Below are 18248 nucleotides of genomic sequence, written 5' to 3'. Positions count from 1 at the left end.
AGGAGAAGGCATGGATCAGAGCAGGAAATCCTTACTTGTTGCCTGTCTGCATTCTGCATAGCTTAAATCATCTCCAAGTTGAAAGGAGAAATTTAAGTAGAAAGAAAACCCATATCCAGTGATCTCAGTATTCAAGGAAAAAAAACCCAAAAAACCACAAACAACACAAGGAAAAGAATCTGCGTCTCAGTCTCATTGTTGCATTAAAGGACATGTACTGAATTTGCAGAATGGCTGCAGCAAGTTGTGAATAATGAATGAAAGGGAAAAATTGCTTCCCTGTGCACAGAGGGAATGCAAACAGCTGTGCTGTTTGCTGTGTGCTGCTTGCACTGGCATCGCTCGGGACCCATGAAGGAGAGTGTAGCAATTCCAGAGTTCCCAAGTTTTCCCTCCTGCTCTGGCTCAGTCCTTAAGAAAGTTTAAAATTCCTTTTATTGCTTATAATCAATTTTTGTTGCTTATCTCTTCTCCTCTGTTGGCAAGTGGCCAGTTAAAGGGAGGGAAAAGGAATGAGAAAGAAAGAGGCCAAATAAGGAAACACAAGTCTAAATACTTTATGGCAAAGAGTTTTTTCTGTTTGAACTCAACCTTCTCTTTTTCTCAGTGTTGTTGTTTATTTACTGTGGATGAGAAATCAGGATTAGTGGGCTTGGCAAAAGTCACTGCCTTGAGTAGTTAATCTAGAGAACAAGTCTTATCAGGAATGGCTGAGAAAATTCAGGTTCTTTAGCCTGGATAGAAGGAGGCTTGGGGGGACTTTTTTGCTCTCTATATACTACCTGAAAGGAGGTTAGTAAAGTGAGGGTTGGTCTCTTGTCCTAAGCTGCATGTGATAGGACAAGAGGCAACAGCCTGAAGGCATGCCAGGGGAGGTTTAGCTTGGATATTGAGAAAAATTTCTTCACTGGAAGGGCTGTCAAGCACTGGAACAGGCTGCCCAGGAAAGTGGTTGAGTCATCATCCCTAGAGGTGTTTAAAAGACCTGGAGATGTGGCACTTGGGGACATGGTTTAGTGGTGGCCTTGGCAGTGCTGGGTTAATGGTTGCACTTGATGATCTTGGAGGTCTTTTCCAACCTAAATGATTCTATGTTTCTGTAATTTGTTATGACAACTCAGAATCTGCTGAAAGCAAGGGTGGTGCATCAATGCATTGCAGGTCAGACCTCAATTACATTTTTTTGTCTTGATAGTTTCCTGTTCATAAAATGAGACCTAGGCTGAGTTATGTGGCATCTTTATGGTGCCGTTGAGTAAGGTTTAGGACCAACAGGACACCAGTCTTTTTCAGGTTATCTGAACTCAGGTCGTTGGAAGAGAAGGGGAAAGAACACAAACCCATTACTTACTTAGCTTTCATTTGAATAAAATAAGCTTTTAATTTTTTAAAAACAAGCTTTAAATCCTACACTCAAAATTTAAGCAGATGAGTGAATAGCAAAACACAGCTCAGAAAGCTGTCCCTCACTGCCAGGAAAGCCTTTTGTCTGATGTGGCAAAGAAAACACAGACAATTAGTCATTTTTATGCTTTCAAAGCATTGGTTTGATGGTGCCAAACTTTTTCTGACAGATCTCATCTACTTCAGTTATCTGCCACTCCAGTTTATGAGGTTTCTAGGGCAACTGTCATCTTCATAGTGAACTACCCAGGATTCATAGAAGGCTGCTTTTCCTTTAGCACTCCTAGGTTTCAGTAGCTTGCTTTTTAAAATCACAGCAAAGTATTATCTTTTATGAGCACAGGCAAATGATTTCTTGTTTTTGATTTTTGCAAGCCTGGTGGTTAGGAAGGTATCATCTTTCTCCTTTGTCAAGTGTCTTCATAGGCAAGGGGTCTTGGTCATGATTATTGTTGTAGCTCTCTCGAGCTTTGTTGGGAGTAACATTAGCTTCATTGCTCTGGAGAAAATGTAATTGCCTGAGCCTGGGAGCTGGGCTCATCTGAGGAAAAATAGAGGCGAAGAAAAAGGCAGTGGAAATAAAGAGCTGTGAACTGGGACTGCAGAGAGGAGGCGTTTCTGCAGACTGTTCATGAAATTGCTTCTATCAAAGACTCAGTGCCTCTGAGTAAGATGGTATGGGACTATTTGTATTGGTAGCACCCAGTCCTAGAAGGACAGGAGCTAGTTTCCTGGCTGAAGGAGATGGAACCTTTGCTCTGTAAGTCCACGGACTGGAGGGAGTTCAGTGGGATTCTGTGGTTCTGGAATGCTTGTTCAAATATGTTTATTCTGTGAAATGGGAAAACCATTAACCATGCTACTTGGAAGAAATAAATAATCTGATTAGTCTGAAATTCTATTTTTCTGGGGGAAAATGAGTATACATGTTATGATAATTAATTATGTTTGGCTCCAAAGTCAAGTCTCTGTTCTTAAAACACTTTCTTGTGAAATGAGATCATTTTATCATTCCGGGTAAGATGGATGAATAGTGATAAGGAGATGTAAAGAAGCTGCACCGCAGCTGAGTGCAGTCCAGACCCAAGGCATGGAGTTCCACTGATTTATTCACTGAGACGTTCCCCTGTGTATTAATTTTGTGTTCCAGTGGTGCCTGAGAGCTCTTTGACAGCAGTTTTAGACTGGATATTGTGTGTTTGAAAAGCATCTAGCATGTTGGTGGCAGCTATTGAGGAAGGAGTATTCTTCACTGCCCGTTGGTATCATTCTTCCTGCACTGTGTAGAGGCAGCAGCCGAACAGCATTGATCATTCAGACCTCAGTTTCCAGGCCAAAATGTAACAAAGAGGCTTGCTGGCTCAAGAGCTCGCTAAGGATAAATGGGTACCATGCTTTTCACCAGACCTTCTCTATGAGGGGGTAGAGGGGCAAGGAAATGCAGTTTGCTATTGAAAATAATTGATAAAGTTGCTTACTCTTCCAGCTGGAGCCTGTTTGCTAACACCATCCACCCCAGCCACTAATGCTTCCCACTTCCCTGATGAGTGGCCATTTTCTACTGCTGGCTTGTTGTAAGAATATCATGAATAGGTTTTTTTATTTATTAGCTGTGTTAATGTGGCACACAGGAGCTGCATTACATTGGGCACAGTACAAACACATTTATTTAGACTTGTGTGAAAATTACTAATGAGAGAAGATGGCTGGCCAAAGCTCTAGGCGTTCTGACACCTCTGAATAAAACAATGACATCCCAACAGTGTTTAAAGTGATGATTCCAGCAGAAACTCAGCCAGCTGTTTCCAGAAACTCCTACAGAATAACATTAGCCTTTTCTAAATACTCTAAAAACCAGAAGAGTTCACAAATGTTAGGAGATGGTCTTTACCCTGAAGTGTTTACAGGCCAGTGCCTCCATCCTTCAGAGAAGTGTCTACTTATTTGATGCATCCAGTGACAAGATGTTGTTACTTGCCTTCTTTAAAGTTATGCATGGCTCCGGATGGTCAAGACAGAAAGCAAAAGGGAAAATTAAGGAAAACTCTTAATTGTTTGAAAAGAAAGAAAAAATGGAGACTTAGAGCTGAAAGGACTTGCCTGAGGCCACAGAGAGAGTCGGTGGCAGAGCCCAGAACAGAAGCCAGATGTTCCAAGTCTGTAGCAATAGGACTTAGCAAGAATTAAACAGAGCAATGTTTTCCTTCAAAGTCTGTTTTCATCTCCCTTTTGAATTATTTTATTTTATTTTATTTTATTTTATTTTATTTTATTTTATTTTATATATCTAATGAGTGGTGAGAGGAGTTTCTAATAAAAATAATACCCTGAGGAATCTGAGCTTTGGGACATTTGCTAGGTTCTGATTTACCATGAGCAAGAAGAGCTGCTCTGATGCTAATTCCTAGGTAGGAACCTCAAAGATTGCAAGAGTCTGTAAATATTTGCTTTATTTGCAGTGAGGAGTACAGGAAGTTCTGAGTTAGCCTAATTTAGGCTTCAATATAGGCTATTTATGTACTACCTCCTGGGACCACCTCTGATTACTGAAAGAATGACCTTATTGGAAACCAACAAGTAGGTCTGCAGTTAATTATAAAGGGTTCAGAGCTTGCTGCAGAACCCTAACAATGGCATTTTTGTGATGATGTTATGTGTTTTTGTTTAACCGTTCAAATCAGGAGAGCTAAACCAGATGGCACACACTTTCCTGCTCTCTGAGAACACCTAGAGAAAGACACTGATAATAACTGAGGGAGGCCAAGCCTAACAGGTCAGGAGAAATGGCAAAGCTCAGGCTGCCTGGCCTCACTAATTACCATCTGAAAGCAATAATGAACTGGTCAGCGGGGTCAGGAACAGGTGATGCTATGTGGAGAGGGAGAAAGGGGGGTTTGTTTGTCTTCTGCATTTGGAAGAAGTGGTTTAGACACTGTTGCCTCTTTGTTAATCTTACAATAACAGGAGTGACTTAGTGTAATCTAAATGTGGCTTTTGGAGAAGATCTGCTTTAGGACTTTTCCAAAATAATTTCCTGAAGGAAAAAAAAGAAAAAAAAATCTCAGTACAGTTCAGGATAATGTCTGAAGAGAGAAATGTAAAAAACTGACTTATGGGGCAGCAGGTTTATACATGGAATGATGCTCCTCTGGGGCATCATAGAAAATGATTATACCAGATTTTGTTCATCAAGGCAAAGTAAGCTAAATCAGATACAAGGCAAAGCCCTTAGGAGGAGGAGGAACGTATTCAATTTAGTCAGGCAACTGTGATAGTAATTAAAGCTCAGATGGAAACCTTTGAATGTGTCTGGCGTCTGTATATCCGCTGTGTTTTTTCTGTTAACTTGACATTATAAAAGGAGCACCCAAAGAATAAAGAGATGGTGTTTGAAATTTCATCAGTCAAGCACTGTCCCAAATTTGATTTATTGTAAACAGTCTGCAAAAATTGCTTTGGGTATATATGATACAGGCAGGGAGTTTTCTCAAGTGGTAATTCACGAAGAGAGAAATTGTACATTATTTCTAGATTTGTCTTTGCTGAAATGCAGTCAGGATTAATTACACCATTTGCCAGCTCTACTGTGAACCTCTTGTACTTCGGACATATGGATAGAATTTTATTCTGCTGTTATATATTCTCTCTGAAGCAGAGTGCTATGCTGGTTACTTTATAAGCAGATACACTGCAAGATTTTGGTTAAAAAGCCTATACAGTTTAAAAAAATGCAAAAATCAGGAATTAAGAAGTGAATTATTGTCCTACTTTTTTTCCTATAATACACAAGCCAAGAGCAAAGGATGGCACTGTATGGAAACACTGTTAAAGGGTTAGCGGAACGTGAGGAGTGATTTGCTATTCCTGCTGAATGGAGGGCTGGGGGCGGCTGTAACTCTGCCGGGCTGTCGCACGCACTGGGAGCCTCGAGTGTCTCCTGCCTTGTGTTTGAGTCATTACTTTATCTAGAGCAGTCCCAAATCCTCCAGCATATGCACTGCTTGGTGCCTAGTACAGGCATGTATGTGGTGCTGAGATTTACTCCTGGCCCTTAAGTAACTGGAGAGCTGTAGCCCCTGCCCAAGGCTGCCTGGTTTGACAGGTCAGGCTCAGCATCGTGGGCTGGCCTCAAGAGCATGGAGGAAGAGCTTGGTGTTTGGAGCAAGGTAAATGTACAAAAAAATAAGGAGGGGAGAGGGGAGATACTCCTCTAGGAAAAGGTCTTTACTGAAAGAGTGATAAAGTACTAGAATCATCTGCCAAAGGAGGTGGTGGAGTCACCATCCCTGGGTGTGTTTAAAAAAAGGTTGGATGTGGCACTCAGTGCCATGGTTTACTTGAGGCACTGTTAGGGCTTTGGCTGGACTCTGTAATCTTGGAGGTCTCTTCCAACCTGATGATTCTGTGATTCTTCAGGTGTGTAAATCGCTTTTCTCCATATCATCTGTAAACACATATTTAGGGACTTTTGAAGCAATCTGTTACTCCCTAGACAGTTCATTGGCATGTTGTGTTGTTACAGTTCCAGGCAGAGCTGTAGTTAAGCATGTGCAATTAGTGGCAATATTAATGGTCTTTAACAATACTAACCCCAGGAAATGGTGTTTTCCCTTAGATTTCATTACCTTTATGCTGATAATGGCTTACATCCTTTGTACTAAATCCGTGTTGCCAAAATCCTTCTGGTGGTTTTCACTTAAAAATGTATCTACATTGAGCATATTCCCCCACATATACTGCCAGTCTTCATTATCTTTTTTTTTTTTCTTTGCACTGAAGTACATGTGGCCTCTTTTGCAGTCTATATTCTGAAATAACAACAAAAAATCCCATTTCTTGAAAATGCAAGGCTTTCTTTTACTGGAGAATTTTTGAAGACCTCTGCTCTTAATCCACCTTCTCCATGGCTTCTGAGCTGCCTGCAAGTGGTTTGCTGCTCATTGATGAGAAACCAAAACCCTGAGTCCCACGACTCATGAATTTGAGACAGGTTAAATTTTCAGATCTAATTTTATTTTAATCTTTATTTTACCTCCACATTTAATATTACAGGGCATCACAAGTGGCTGTCTATGGAAGGTGGTTCTTTACATAAGTCAGGACAGCACCTACAACCTTGGAAGTGGAGTCACAGCGTTCATGGGCTCTGTGATCAATCCTTCGGAAAGGGATGAGAGACTTGCAAGTTGATAAAAGACTTGAGTGTAGTGTAAAAGAGGAGCCTATTCCTGATCACCTTTTCAATCAGCTCTTCACTTCTCATCCTCTGACTTTGTTTAAAGACAAACTAATTGTAATTAAACCCAAAACAACCAACAAAAAACAATGACCTTTTATTTATTTCCTACAACCAACATCTTGTAGAGTTTGTAAGACCACAGGTTATATTTATGGGTCTTATACCTCCAGAGGAGGTCTGTGATGCTTTTGTCTGCAGTATCATTGCCACCATGGGACTGAGGTCTGAATCTTACATCAGTGTACGTAAGAGGAGGCTTGAGAGATTTATAATGGGAAAATGCTGACAGCTCCATAATTTACTGCAAGGCTAACAGCAGCACTGTAGCTCCTGACAGCTCTAAACCCTTGTTCTCTGGGATGGTTTGTTTCAAATATGCTCCCTTTGCTGGATCTTTCCCCACCCTTTCTCTGGATGAATGGACCTAGGCTTGTGAATATCTATATTGCTGCATTTTCCTTTGGTATTTTAACAGCCTTTCACTTTTAGGACTTCCCATTGTTGAAATTTGTAAGAGATTTCAGGAACTTCACAGCAGAAAGGCTTTTTCATATAATTTGCCTTTTTTCTTGTTATTCTTTCTTCAGCCTGGAGTATCTTACGTATTCATTGTCACACCGGATACTCCAGCAGCAGCTTTACATTTTCAATCCCTGGTACTTTGCTGTGTCCAAAAAATGGGTAGACACTGAACAATACCTACTTTTTAACTTATTTGAGGAAAATGCTGTGCATCTGCATAATGGTTTCACACAGAAAGTGCTTTATCTTCATGAGTTAGTGAGTCAGTTTAGGGGTATTCTATTGGCAAAAGCTTTCAGAGAAATTATGCATGGTAAATTAATGAAGGCCGTCTGAGGTATTATTGTGTGTGAATGCACATGCCATTAGAATCAATGGCTGGCTGAAAAAAGTTAACGGTCATTAAGGGGCTGTTAAAAAGGCCAGTGGACACAGATTTACTCTCTTGCAGGGCTCTGGTTGGGTTAGGTGAAGACAGAGATTGCTGTTTGCCTCCAGGACACAGGACAGCCCAGGCTTTGTGCTTTCCTGTCCCCATTTCTCTTGGCTCCTGTCAGTGGCAGATTTACAAGAGCCTGCAATAGACTGTCTTCTGAGGAGATAGAGAACATCTTCCAAGCAGGTAAAGACCTTTGCATCACTTTTCCTTAGTTTACAAGGGGTTGGTAATAGAAAGTCCAAGTGGGTGAGCTTGAAATGGCTTAAAACAGTGTCTCAGTGGTGGTGTGAAATGGAACTCTTTAATGGAGAGGCTGCCAAAGAGAAGGTACTGTTGGTTTTGGATGATGCCACCCTATCTCATGGTGAGTCTTTAAAATATTGCTCACTTCAGTTGTGGGGTATTGGCTCCAATCAGACAGGAAAAAAGAGCACTGCAGCAGATCTGACCATTATCCAATGGTGTGGGAAATGGAGTGCTAAATGCCAGCTGGAGATGAGGTAACTGTGTGCCATTCCTGGTAGCTCAGCCGGGCATTTATCATACTCAGAGTGTAAGTGACACAAACTGTTTTTCCTGGGCACCTGTATTCCCCTGAGCTGTGTCCTTTCCCTTGAGCAATGTAGATTTTTTTATTCCACATTGTATTTTGCATGCAGTGATTTTGACTGAAATAAAATGTGAGGAGAAAATTAATGATTTGATATCTTCTTCCTGCTGCCAAAAGAAATGTAAAATAGTCTTTGATATGGTGGCTTTAAAAAAGTGAGCTGGACCAGTTACTGATACTTACTGACTTAAGTAAGTGATAAAACGACTGTGTTGAAGTTTAATTAGTCTTGATCAAGATAAGTTTTTAAGATTTAGAACTAGTGGCCTTTTGAAGAAGTAAGGCTTCTAGTTGTCATTTATGCCACAACATGTCCTTTTATCATACTTTCTGTGTCTCTAGCAGGAACAATTTTTATTTTAGAGGAAAAGAGAAGTGGTTCATTTGATGGGGATTAGCACAGACAAGCTTACTAATATTTGAAGGCAATTTCTCTGCCTTACCTTTTTCCCAATTTCATATCCCACAGAGATTACCTCAGACTGCCGTTGTTAGTCACTGTTATTTATATAAAGATATGTAATGCATTTGTGCTTGAGGGGTCGTCTGTAACGAGGTATGCAATTTCAGACTGTAGAGACTGGCAGGAATTACTGTGAAGAATTGCTTTCCAGTGACAGCTTTATCCTGCCTGTAATATGTCATTGCGTGTGACTTTCAATTAATCACGCAATAACAAAGCATTGCGTCTGGTGACAATGGTGTATCCATTAATATCGAGAGGTAAGACTCAGCTTTATGAACACAAATGCTGTCCCCTGCCCACTTGTGCACTTTAATCAGCAAGTCTCAGCCCAGAAGGAACATTTCTCTCTTCTCCTCTCCCCCATCATCCTCTATTGCGATCTATTAAGCTGCAATCCATAACGTCTCGTGTCTCTGTAATGGTCTGGTGGTGTGTGGTGTTAAATGATTGCATGAATTTGACTTTGTCTCACTCTGCCTTGACCTTGGTGTCTTCACTGGCTTCCCCTCCCTCATTTTCAAATTGGGAGTGGGGAGTTGGAAGAGAAAATGGAAGAGTGACAGAATGGAGATATTACACAGGAGGTTTGATGTTGTTCTTTGAGGAGATGGGGGAGACAAGACGTAAGAGAAGAGCCATTACTGGGAGATGAAAATGCAATGATTTTCAAATTTGCAGGAGAAAAGGTATCATGCTGTTGAGCATAACTGGCTCCACAGACTGAAGCCTGGCACGTGCAGGACCTCATTGGTAAGCAGAGTAGAAACCTTGCAGTAATTCTTCCTCTTGCTTGTTCTGCCATTTATCATATGATTGCTAGGTAATATATCAATTTAAGTAAAGTTCCCAAATCTCATTGTGTTTTACAGCTGTATCTATATCCTGAATGGAAGCATAAAGAGGCACCTGGGTGTTCTGTGCTTGGGCTACAAAGACAGACATCCTGGTCCCAGCTACCAACTATGAATCCCTGTTACATATCCATCCAAGTTTAGGCATAGATTCTCACTCCCCTGATAGCCTTAGTCTTTTTTCAGTTGATTTATTTTGAGTTGGTATTGAAGTTTCACACCCTGTGCAACATAAATAGGAAGTCTGGTAAGTAATTAGTGTCAATGTTTTTCTTTTTTTGCTAAGAAACCTAATTTTTAAAAAGTGCTTGGCAGGACAGGCTCAGAAGAATCTCCTGGGCATCCTCAGTGCTGGTTTACACCAGAACATTGTCATGTCACACGCAACAGAGGAAATTAATTGTTGCATCTCTTCCCATGGATTAATACTGTTTGTGAATTTGTGACACATTTGAGTGGTTGCCTTCAAAGGTGCACACTGAAAGAGGCATTTGGATTTTGACAATGGTGTGTTGGGTGCATTGCAGTACTTTCACTTTTTGTAAATAAAAAGCAAAAGCCTTTGGGATTTTTAGCAATAAAAAGGTTTGTAGCTCCTTGAGGAATTGTTCATGCTCTGGCTTGCTGAATCTCCCCATTGTCTCTGAATTATCAGCCAGACAATAAAAAAATAGTTAATCAGGGGTTATGTCAAACATGGTTATTCTGGAGCAAAAGCAGTATTATACCAGCACCATACAAAGTTCTTATTCCCTCTGGGCAATGTGACTTCTGCCAGTTAGCAAGAGTATTGGTTTTGGTTCTTTAATTAAGTCTAACCCCATCTCCCCCGCTGTATGAGCAGTGGATCTGACAAGATGCTGAACTTGCTAAACTATTAAAATAAAAGCACCTGCCCTTACATGAACTTGAGGGCACTCAGTACTGCAGAAGGTGTTCTCCTTGGTGATCCCTGGCAGATGCAAACCAGCACAGCTTCATAAAGCCATTTGCTGCCAGGTGTGGGGCCATATATTTGCATCAGGCTTTTCCATCAGGTGAAGGCTGTTAGTGCATGTGTTAAGATCCAAGCACACACAGGGGAGACCTCCAAGAAGGAGGGTTTGTAATCAATTTCTCATTCCCAAATTATTTTTCCAGGGTCCCCACAGTATGGTGTTTGAGTAACAGAATAATTTCTTAGCTATTAAGTGCCTGAAAATCAGCAGTAATTAACTTAGCACAAATTCTTCTCTTCCTCTCCCTCCTCTTTGCTCAAAAAAAACCAAACAAACCCCCTTTCTCAGCAGAGGAAATGCAGATGGAAGCAGTCTCTTCTGCCTTAGTGCAGTCATGTACAGATTACATCTTTTTCCCCTTTCAGTTCTGTGAATAACATAATTGCTTTGTTATCCCTCAGGGGATTTGTAATATTAACATTGGTTAATGACATTAATTCAAGTTTTTACCATTAATAAAATGGCATTGCTTAAAATTAAGCATTACATTTCAATTAGTAGTCCATCAAAGACTTTAATAGTCTGGAGCATTAAAGTGATATTTTTTTAAATTTCTTATTAATTTTTTATTGTATCATGCTAATTTCCAAAGAGTGATTGAAAGCCCAGCTGATCCAATGAATGACCCTATCTGCCATGTTTCTTGAAGGAACTTCTTTCTTTTATGACATTATTCAAAAAGGTCACATTTCCACAAAGCAGGAATCTGTTTCAGTCACCTCCTGAATTCATTATCATCCTTTTTACTTTTTAACATGAGGCACATGATATACAGGCACCCCAGGTGGACATGTTTAAATTAATCTAGTAATAATTGATTCAGAAGAGATTTGGAGGACAGAATTTGCATAAAAGCCATAATGAGAGCAAATCCTCCAAGACCAGACTGAACAGCTAAGTCCCTGAATAACTTACATCTCCTAAACTAATTTGGTTATATATGCAGGATGAAGGTGTGGGGGCTGGAGCACCATGTGATTGGAATTCATTACAAATAATTCATCTTCTCTAGAAAGGCTGGCATCAGAGTGTATTAAAATTATATCAGCTCCCAAGTGCTTGCTCAGACCCTGCCTCCTGGAAGACGATGACAAGATTTCTGTCTGAGGGATTGTTTGGGTATTTTAAAGTATTTCTGAGGCAAAGAGCTGACAGCCCAGGGCTGGGGTGTCCTCTGGCAGGCTGGTGGGAAAATATTCAAATGTCCAGTTTTGGCTGGACATCTGACTGTCAAAAACATAAGTGTAGAGGAGGATCCCAGCTTTCACTCTCGGATATTCTCCCCTTCTGTTCCAGAATGGAATTTCTTAGCTAAGTTGGAGATCACCGGATTTTCATTAAATCCTGGATCACCATGATGTTTTTGGGAATTTAGGGAGTCCCCTTACAGGATGGGGACTCTGTAGTGTTTAGTTAAAGTAAATCTTCTGGCAGAGAAAATTACAACCACAGTTCATTAAAAGAAAGCAGCCAAGGCCTTTTTAAAGGTCAGCAGTCCTGCTTGACTTTGCCTTTGCCTAAATACTCTTTTTGAGAAAAGCTCCATGACCCAGCATAGTAATGCCTGTGTTCTGAGGCTGGCAAGCTTCAGTTAGCAGGTAACACAGTACCATGCTCCTGGTATCAGAGAAGTTGCATAGCATGTGTGGATGGAGGGGGAAATTCAGCTCTGTCTTTTCAGAAACTGTTGAACACCGTATATTTTCTGTGGGAAAATTGATGTCACTGTTGTTTTCAGGAGATGAGGAATCAGTCCCATTTTGTTTATGCACAGCAGTCGGTAATAATCTGTCACTTGTGAGCTGTGTAGTTCTGCACTGCTTCCCTTCAGTGCTGCCCTGCAGCCAGGAGGATCTGGGAAGAGCAGTCCTACTTTAGAGAATCCCAAGTACAGTGCAAGAGTCGGGGCAGACCAAAGCAGCCCCGCTGCTCCAATGAGGGGAACAGTTAACAGAGCTCAACACGTACCTGCTGTTACAAGAAGTATGAGAAAAGCTGAGCACGGCAGGAGAAAAAAGAGTCTGGCTGACAGTTATTATTTTGTCTCTTCAGATTTGGGGCATATATAGGCTGGCTGAATGCTTTCTAGCCAGAGTTTTCCATATGATAAATGATGCTGTGCTGTGCCAGGAAGACAATGCAGCGAAACATATTCTTGTTTTCAAGCAGGCTGAAACTTGGAGTTGTGCTACAGGGATGCTTTATGCCTCTTCTAGAGTTACAATTAAACCATGAGTATGTGTTATGTGGCACTGGGTAATCACAAATCTTTGACAAAACAAACAAGCTCTGGTTTTTCTCTCCCACATGGGCAAGCATTAAAAGAAAAATTCTTCTCATCCTGTTTTTCCAGTGTAGCAGTGGAGGAAGGAGCTGCTGGGAGGGATGAGTTGGGTTTACAGTGTGCAACAACTGTCTTTGACCCTGGCATTGGGGCTGTCAGTGATGCAAGAGGATTTGTTGGATAGAGTAGAAAGGAGCAGGTGGCAGAAGCTGGAGGTAGTGCCAGAGGTTTTAAAGAGGAAAAACAAGCCTCTGGGAAAGTTCAGCCCATACGCTGAGGCTGACTCTCAGGCAAGGAGGTTCGTTGGTGTAATGATTTCATGGCTTGGTGTTTGTCTTCTGGAGACTTGATTTGTGGGATTGCTTCAGGTCAGAGGAGAATTAAGTGGTCTGGTTTTTTAGAAATTTCATATTTCTGTTGTTTTCCCAGCTCTCTGGACACAGGAACACCACAGTGACTGCTACATAGTTTATCAGGATTGCTTATCTGCGTGGCACAATCTGGGGACTGCACTTATCCCTGGATTGCTGTCATAGTGTTGAAGAGAGAAACTTGGCAAGTTACGAACCTGTATTAGGTCTAATATAATTTAGAACTATTGTCACTAACTTCCTTGCTAAACATCCCATGGGATGTCTGCAATTGACCCTCTAATTAGAGTTGAATTAAAAAAGTAGTGTCAGTAAAACAATGTTTAATACTCTAGTAAGTCAAAAATTCAAGAACGCTTATGGTTTTTATATTAAACTGAGAGAGAGACAGAAGACAACGCCATACCAAAAGCATTTTGAAAAGTCAGAAGGAATTTATTCTTCTTCCTGTCTCTGTCTAAAACTGGCTGCAGGTACTAATGACTGAGTCACAAATCTGTGTCCTGCCTCAGTTTCCAGAGTTGTAGCATCACAGCTGCAGTGAGAAGATGTGTGAGCAGGAGCACCACATATCTGGAAATCTTTGCAAATAGGGGATTGTCTCCAGACTGTCAAGGACAAGAGTGTGTTGGAATGACATTGGCTGTGCAGTGTAGTCTTGGGGACTGTGGCTCTGCTAATTCGTGCATTTACAAACTACATTGTGCAGGGAAGCAACTTGAAGAAAAGCTGCTGTATTGGTGTTTCTATGACAGCTACAGGCTTAAGGCATCAGTCCATGGGTTGAGTACCAAACCTCAAGCCAGAAAGAGCTCTTGCAGCCAGGTGACGATTTGCAGTAAGTGTGATGCTGAATCTGCTGTACTCGTGTTATGTAGCTGATCTGCAGGTAAGCAGCACATCTGTCACCTTGGGTTTGCAGCCCCCATGCAGAGGATTCCAAATCACATGTTCAGTGAGAAAGGTGACTGCACTGCAAGGGGTGCTGAGCCCTTGCACACTCCCCTGCTACAGGCAGGGCCTCTGGAATAGTTATTCCTGCTGTTGCTGCTGTCCCATGAGCCCTGGGGGGGCTCCTCTCTTGGGCTACACTTGGGTTACACTCTTCCTCTTTTTGATTGAACATCAGAGATTCTGACTGGGAGTCAGGAGCTCCAGTAAATGTTGTGTCTGAACTACAGTTGTGCTAAGTACCATAGCATCCATTACATTCTGTTGTTGAGTTAGACTTTGCATTCATCTCTGTGTTTCACAGATGGAACACATAAAAATAATTCCACAGTCAGGTCCGGGAATTACCAAAAAATTTGGTAATTCTTTGACGAAACTTTGATATCTCTCAGAAAGGCCATTCTGTGAACAGTAAATAGAAGATATTTCCATCCCCCCATATAGGCACTTTTGTAGAAAACAGTGGCAGCATACCGCCAGGGAGATAAATGAGTGTGAGCCTTCATTGCCAAATACAATCTTTGAATAAACAGAAGACTTCAGACTCCAAGGCACCTTTTCACAAGTGCTAAATTCATACCCCAAACAAGTGCTAACAAAACCTCTCATGTCTTTATATTAAGTGTGGCCAGTAAAAAAAAAGATCTAGAGCTCTCTGGGGAGCCTCACGAAGCACTTGGGGACACACTCAATGTGTGGTCAGGTTAGCACTACTCAAAAGCAAGTCTGAGTGTCAGCAGAGCAGGTATTTATTTATGCCCACTGGATTTGGCAGGAACCCAGAGGTAGAGTATATTTTGCACTGTTACACAGATTTTATTGTTGAATCAGCTTTATTTAATGGAAGCTTTCTATAATAGGGTCCTGTTCTGGAGGGCTTCCTCTACAGGTGAGGAAACAGTTCTGTTTCCAGGAACTTGTGGCAATGGACTGCACTACGAAGGCCAAGTAACCAAGTGGTGACTGATGGCTTATTGAGGGCCTACACCAGTCCACAGAGAAGAGGTCTGACACCAACCAATTCATTTTGTACTAAACCATTATTAAGAGTTTTGTCTCTGTTACCTGTTCTGAATCAAAGTATCCCATTGTACTTTTTGTGGGCTTGGTTTGGGACCTTGACCAGTCCTGGGTGGCTTTGATCAGCAATCAGGAGCCCTAGAAGTAAAGTGCCCCTAAGTGCACTGTCAGTCTTTTGTGGGATATAATCCTAGGAGCATCAAAGTATAGACTATTACTATTCAGCTCCACTACAGGCTTCATGAGCATGAACCAAATCATATATTGGAAAAACTGATTTCTCCCTTGCAAAGAGTTACCTGAATTATTTATACAGATCTAGATAACAGAAGGGTTTCAATAAATTGACCCGTGTTGAAAAATCTTGGTTGTTTCATTCCTGATACAAAGCCTAGTATGATACTGCAGGTAGTGCCCTGCAGACTGTGTGAAGCAGGAGCTGTGAGAAGGGTCAGCATGGAGCTCAAGCTTTTGCTCTGCCACAAGACAGCATATTGCCTGCACACACTTGTGATGCACCCTGCTGCTGAATTGCAGGGTTTTTTGAAGATAACCCTTGAATTGTATGTATGAAAATGGGGGTTTGTCTTCCTGGGGTGTTGTGAGACCGAGTTCAGTCTGAGACTCATAGATGATGTTGCAGTTGAGGCCATGGGAAGCCCTGAACAAGATGGGTACACAGGAGCCTGGTGACAACCAGAGCAAGAGCTGTGGCATATAAACCATTATGAAATCCAAAGTGAGCTCACTGATTCTTCAGAAGACTGTAGGGTGATTTAATTAAAGCAAAACAAGATTCTCATCTCAACCATAGTTTGACCATTTCCACAGATTTGCCTCACAAGTAAATAAATGAGGAGAGCTCAGCATCCACAAGTCCAGTCTAACAGTGCATATGAGATTTGACCTCTGGACATGCAAGTGCAGCGTGCCATGTTTTGGCTGTAAGACAGATCCATGTCCCCAGCATGGGCACAGCTGAGTGTGTGGATGTGGCTAGGGGCAGAGGGAAAAGCTGTGCTTTTTCTTTGATAGTGTGGAATGGCCCTTGGAGCCTGTTGGGTGGGATGGATTCCAGCTGGAGAGGGAGGGAAGGGCGAGGAGCATCGGATGAATAAAGGACCATAGTTTTGTTGGCCTTGGAGCTCTCTTTTCTAGGGCAGAGCTGCCTGTGCCAGCCTGTCATAGCCACATTTCTGAGCTGTCTTGCTTTACAATGTTTATATTTATTTCATTTATTCTTTTTTGAATACTTTAATGTCCACATCTTTCCATTGCTCTTCTTCCCTCTGCTATCGCAGTCTAATAAAACCATAACTGTGGCAATCACAAAAGATCCTGAACAGAAGAATAAAAGCTTTTGCAGGAGGTTCCTTTTTTAGTCTTTTTTAAAGGCATCTCTTTCTTTTAAAATGAAAGATGAAGCATTTTCTTTTATCCTTTAACTTTACTGTCACATTTTATTAAGTAAAAAATGATAGTTACAGTCAGAGAAAAGCAGGATATGAATTCCTGGTACAGCCATTTTTAAAGTGTGCTTTGTTTTAAAGCCCTGAAGATTGATTGAAGGTATTTTTCTTTCAGACGCGAAGCTTTAGTCAAAAGGGGCCTGATCTGAGTTACCCTCTGTAAATCAGGATTAGTTCCTGTGAAGTCAATGGAGTTGCAATGATACAACAATGGGGTGAGTTGGAAAAGACTCATGCCCTGACAATGAATAAGGGAGGGACTGTGGGTGATCCCCTGAACGCTGTCCTTGCACAGGGGTGAAGCCACAAGGCAAAGCAGAATTATACCCTGTCCCTCTCGGGCTGCCATGGAATGTCCTGGCTGAGAGATGGGCAGGCAGAGTGGTTTTGTGCTGACATGGGCACTGAGGTTGCAAATCTCAGCTTTGGAGATGCTCTGAGTGTGCAGACCTCCTACCTTTCCCAGATGGAGCAGCTCTGTGCCCATCCCCTGCCGCTGCCACTACACTCAGGGAGGCCCATGAGCTGAGAAAGCCTGATTTAAGAGACAAGAGGATAGTGGCAGAAGTGGTGCTCTACAAAACACCTGTCTGTGGAGCAAATGTCACCAGATCCAGTGTAGCCTGAATTTATTGACCTTTTTCTGTCAGAGGGCTGTAGGGATTCACTGCGTGGAGTGGAAAAGGGGAGGAAGATGTCCCATCACTGGCCCTTGGGGCTGTGCAGAGACTCAGAGGACAGGCTTTCCTGAGGGACAAGACAGATAAACCTGGACAGGTAATATTTTTGGACATTTTTATCTTTTTTTAACATGTCTGCATTGGGCTAGAGAGGGGAATAGCTAAGGTGGTAAAGATGCATCAAGATGAGCAAATAAAGAATTGAAATGATATGTCCTGTCTGAGATTTCAGTTTAACCAGGGATTTAAGCTCTTGTCTCTCATCTGCACTGGAAACTTGACAGCTGATTTCTTGAGCCCTAAGCCATTCTGAGCAGAGGGTCTAATAAGAACAGCTCTTTTTATAGCATTTAACTGTATCTAAATGTCTTAAGGCCAGGGCAAGTTCCAGCACTGCAAAGCACCACTAGTCTGGGCTGTACTTGGGATGTGCAGTGTTTTAGCAGTCTGGATGGGGACTGGCCCTAAGCACTAGTCATACTCCAGGCTTCACAGTGAAAATCTGCAGCTTGGGCAAAATAGGAGGCTTGGATTTGGCCACCTCCAGTAAAACCAAAACATTTCATTTCACTAAACCACTTCATAACTGCTGGACTCTCCCAGGCAGTTACAAGCTTGCTCTTGGCACACAGCTGACCTGTGCTTGCACATGGCGCTGCTTCATATTAGCAGCGTGAGGTTCTTTTTGGAAATGAATTTGCAGCAGCTGGGAATTGCTAAGTTAGAGTCTTAAAATATTGAGAAAAAGTAAACAAGGCAGCCTGGGAAGGGACAGGTTGAAGGACTAAGATTTTTCAGTGTTATCCACTGTCTCAATATTGTTCAACTCCAGGGCTCTGATTTCTGTTGCCCTTGATCAAGCTGGCATTTACCCACTGATTCTGACTCCAGTAGACACCAACTCAGGGCTGCACATGACACTGATTTTCCTCAACTTTCCAGAA

At 41.8% G+C, this 18248-nt stretch overlaps 1 protein-coding gene across 7 annotated transcripts in view; it reads left to right on the top strand.

The window, feature by feature from the left end:
* SEMA5B (semaphorin 5B) overlaps positions 1-18248 on the top strand; it is a 269726-nt gene that overhangs the window by 114301 nt on the left and 137177 nt on the right. The window contains exon 1 of one of the 7 annotated variants that reach the window (XM_048309260.1): positions 7769-7787. The exons of the other annotated variants lie outside the window; for them this stretch is intronic. The gene's annotated coding sequence lies outside the window, so the exon portion shown is untranslated. Of the gene's footprint in view, positions 1-7768; positions 7788-18248 lie in introns of those variants that run through there. 7 annotated transcript variants of the gene reach the window in all.

The sequence above is a fragment of the Corvus hawaiiensis genome, chromosome 7 (assembly GCF_020740725.1).
Source record: "Corvus hawaiiensis isolate bCorHaw1 chromosome 7, bCorHaw1.pri.cur, whole genome shotgun sequence".
Classification (NCBI taxonomy): domain Eukaryota; kingdom Metazoa; phylum Chordata; class Aves; order Passeriformes; family Corvidae; genus Corvus; species Corvus hawaiiensis.
The sequence above is the reverse complement of the archived record's forward strand: the minus strand, read 5'-3'. Positions and strand labels throughout refer to the sequence as shown.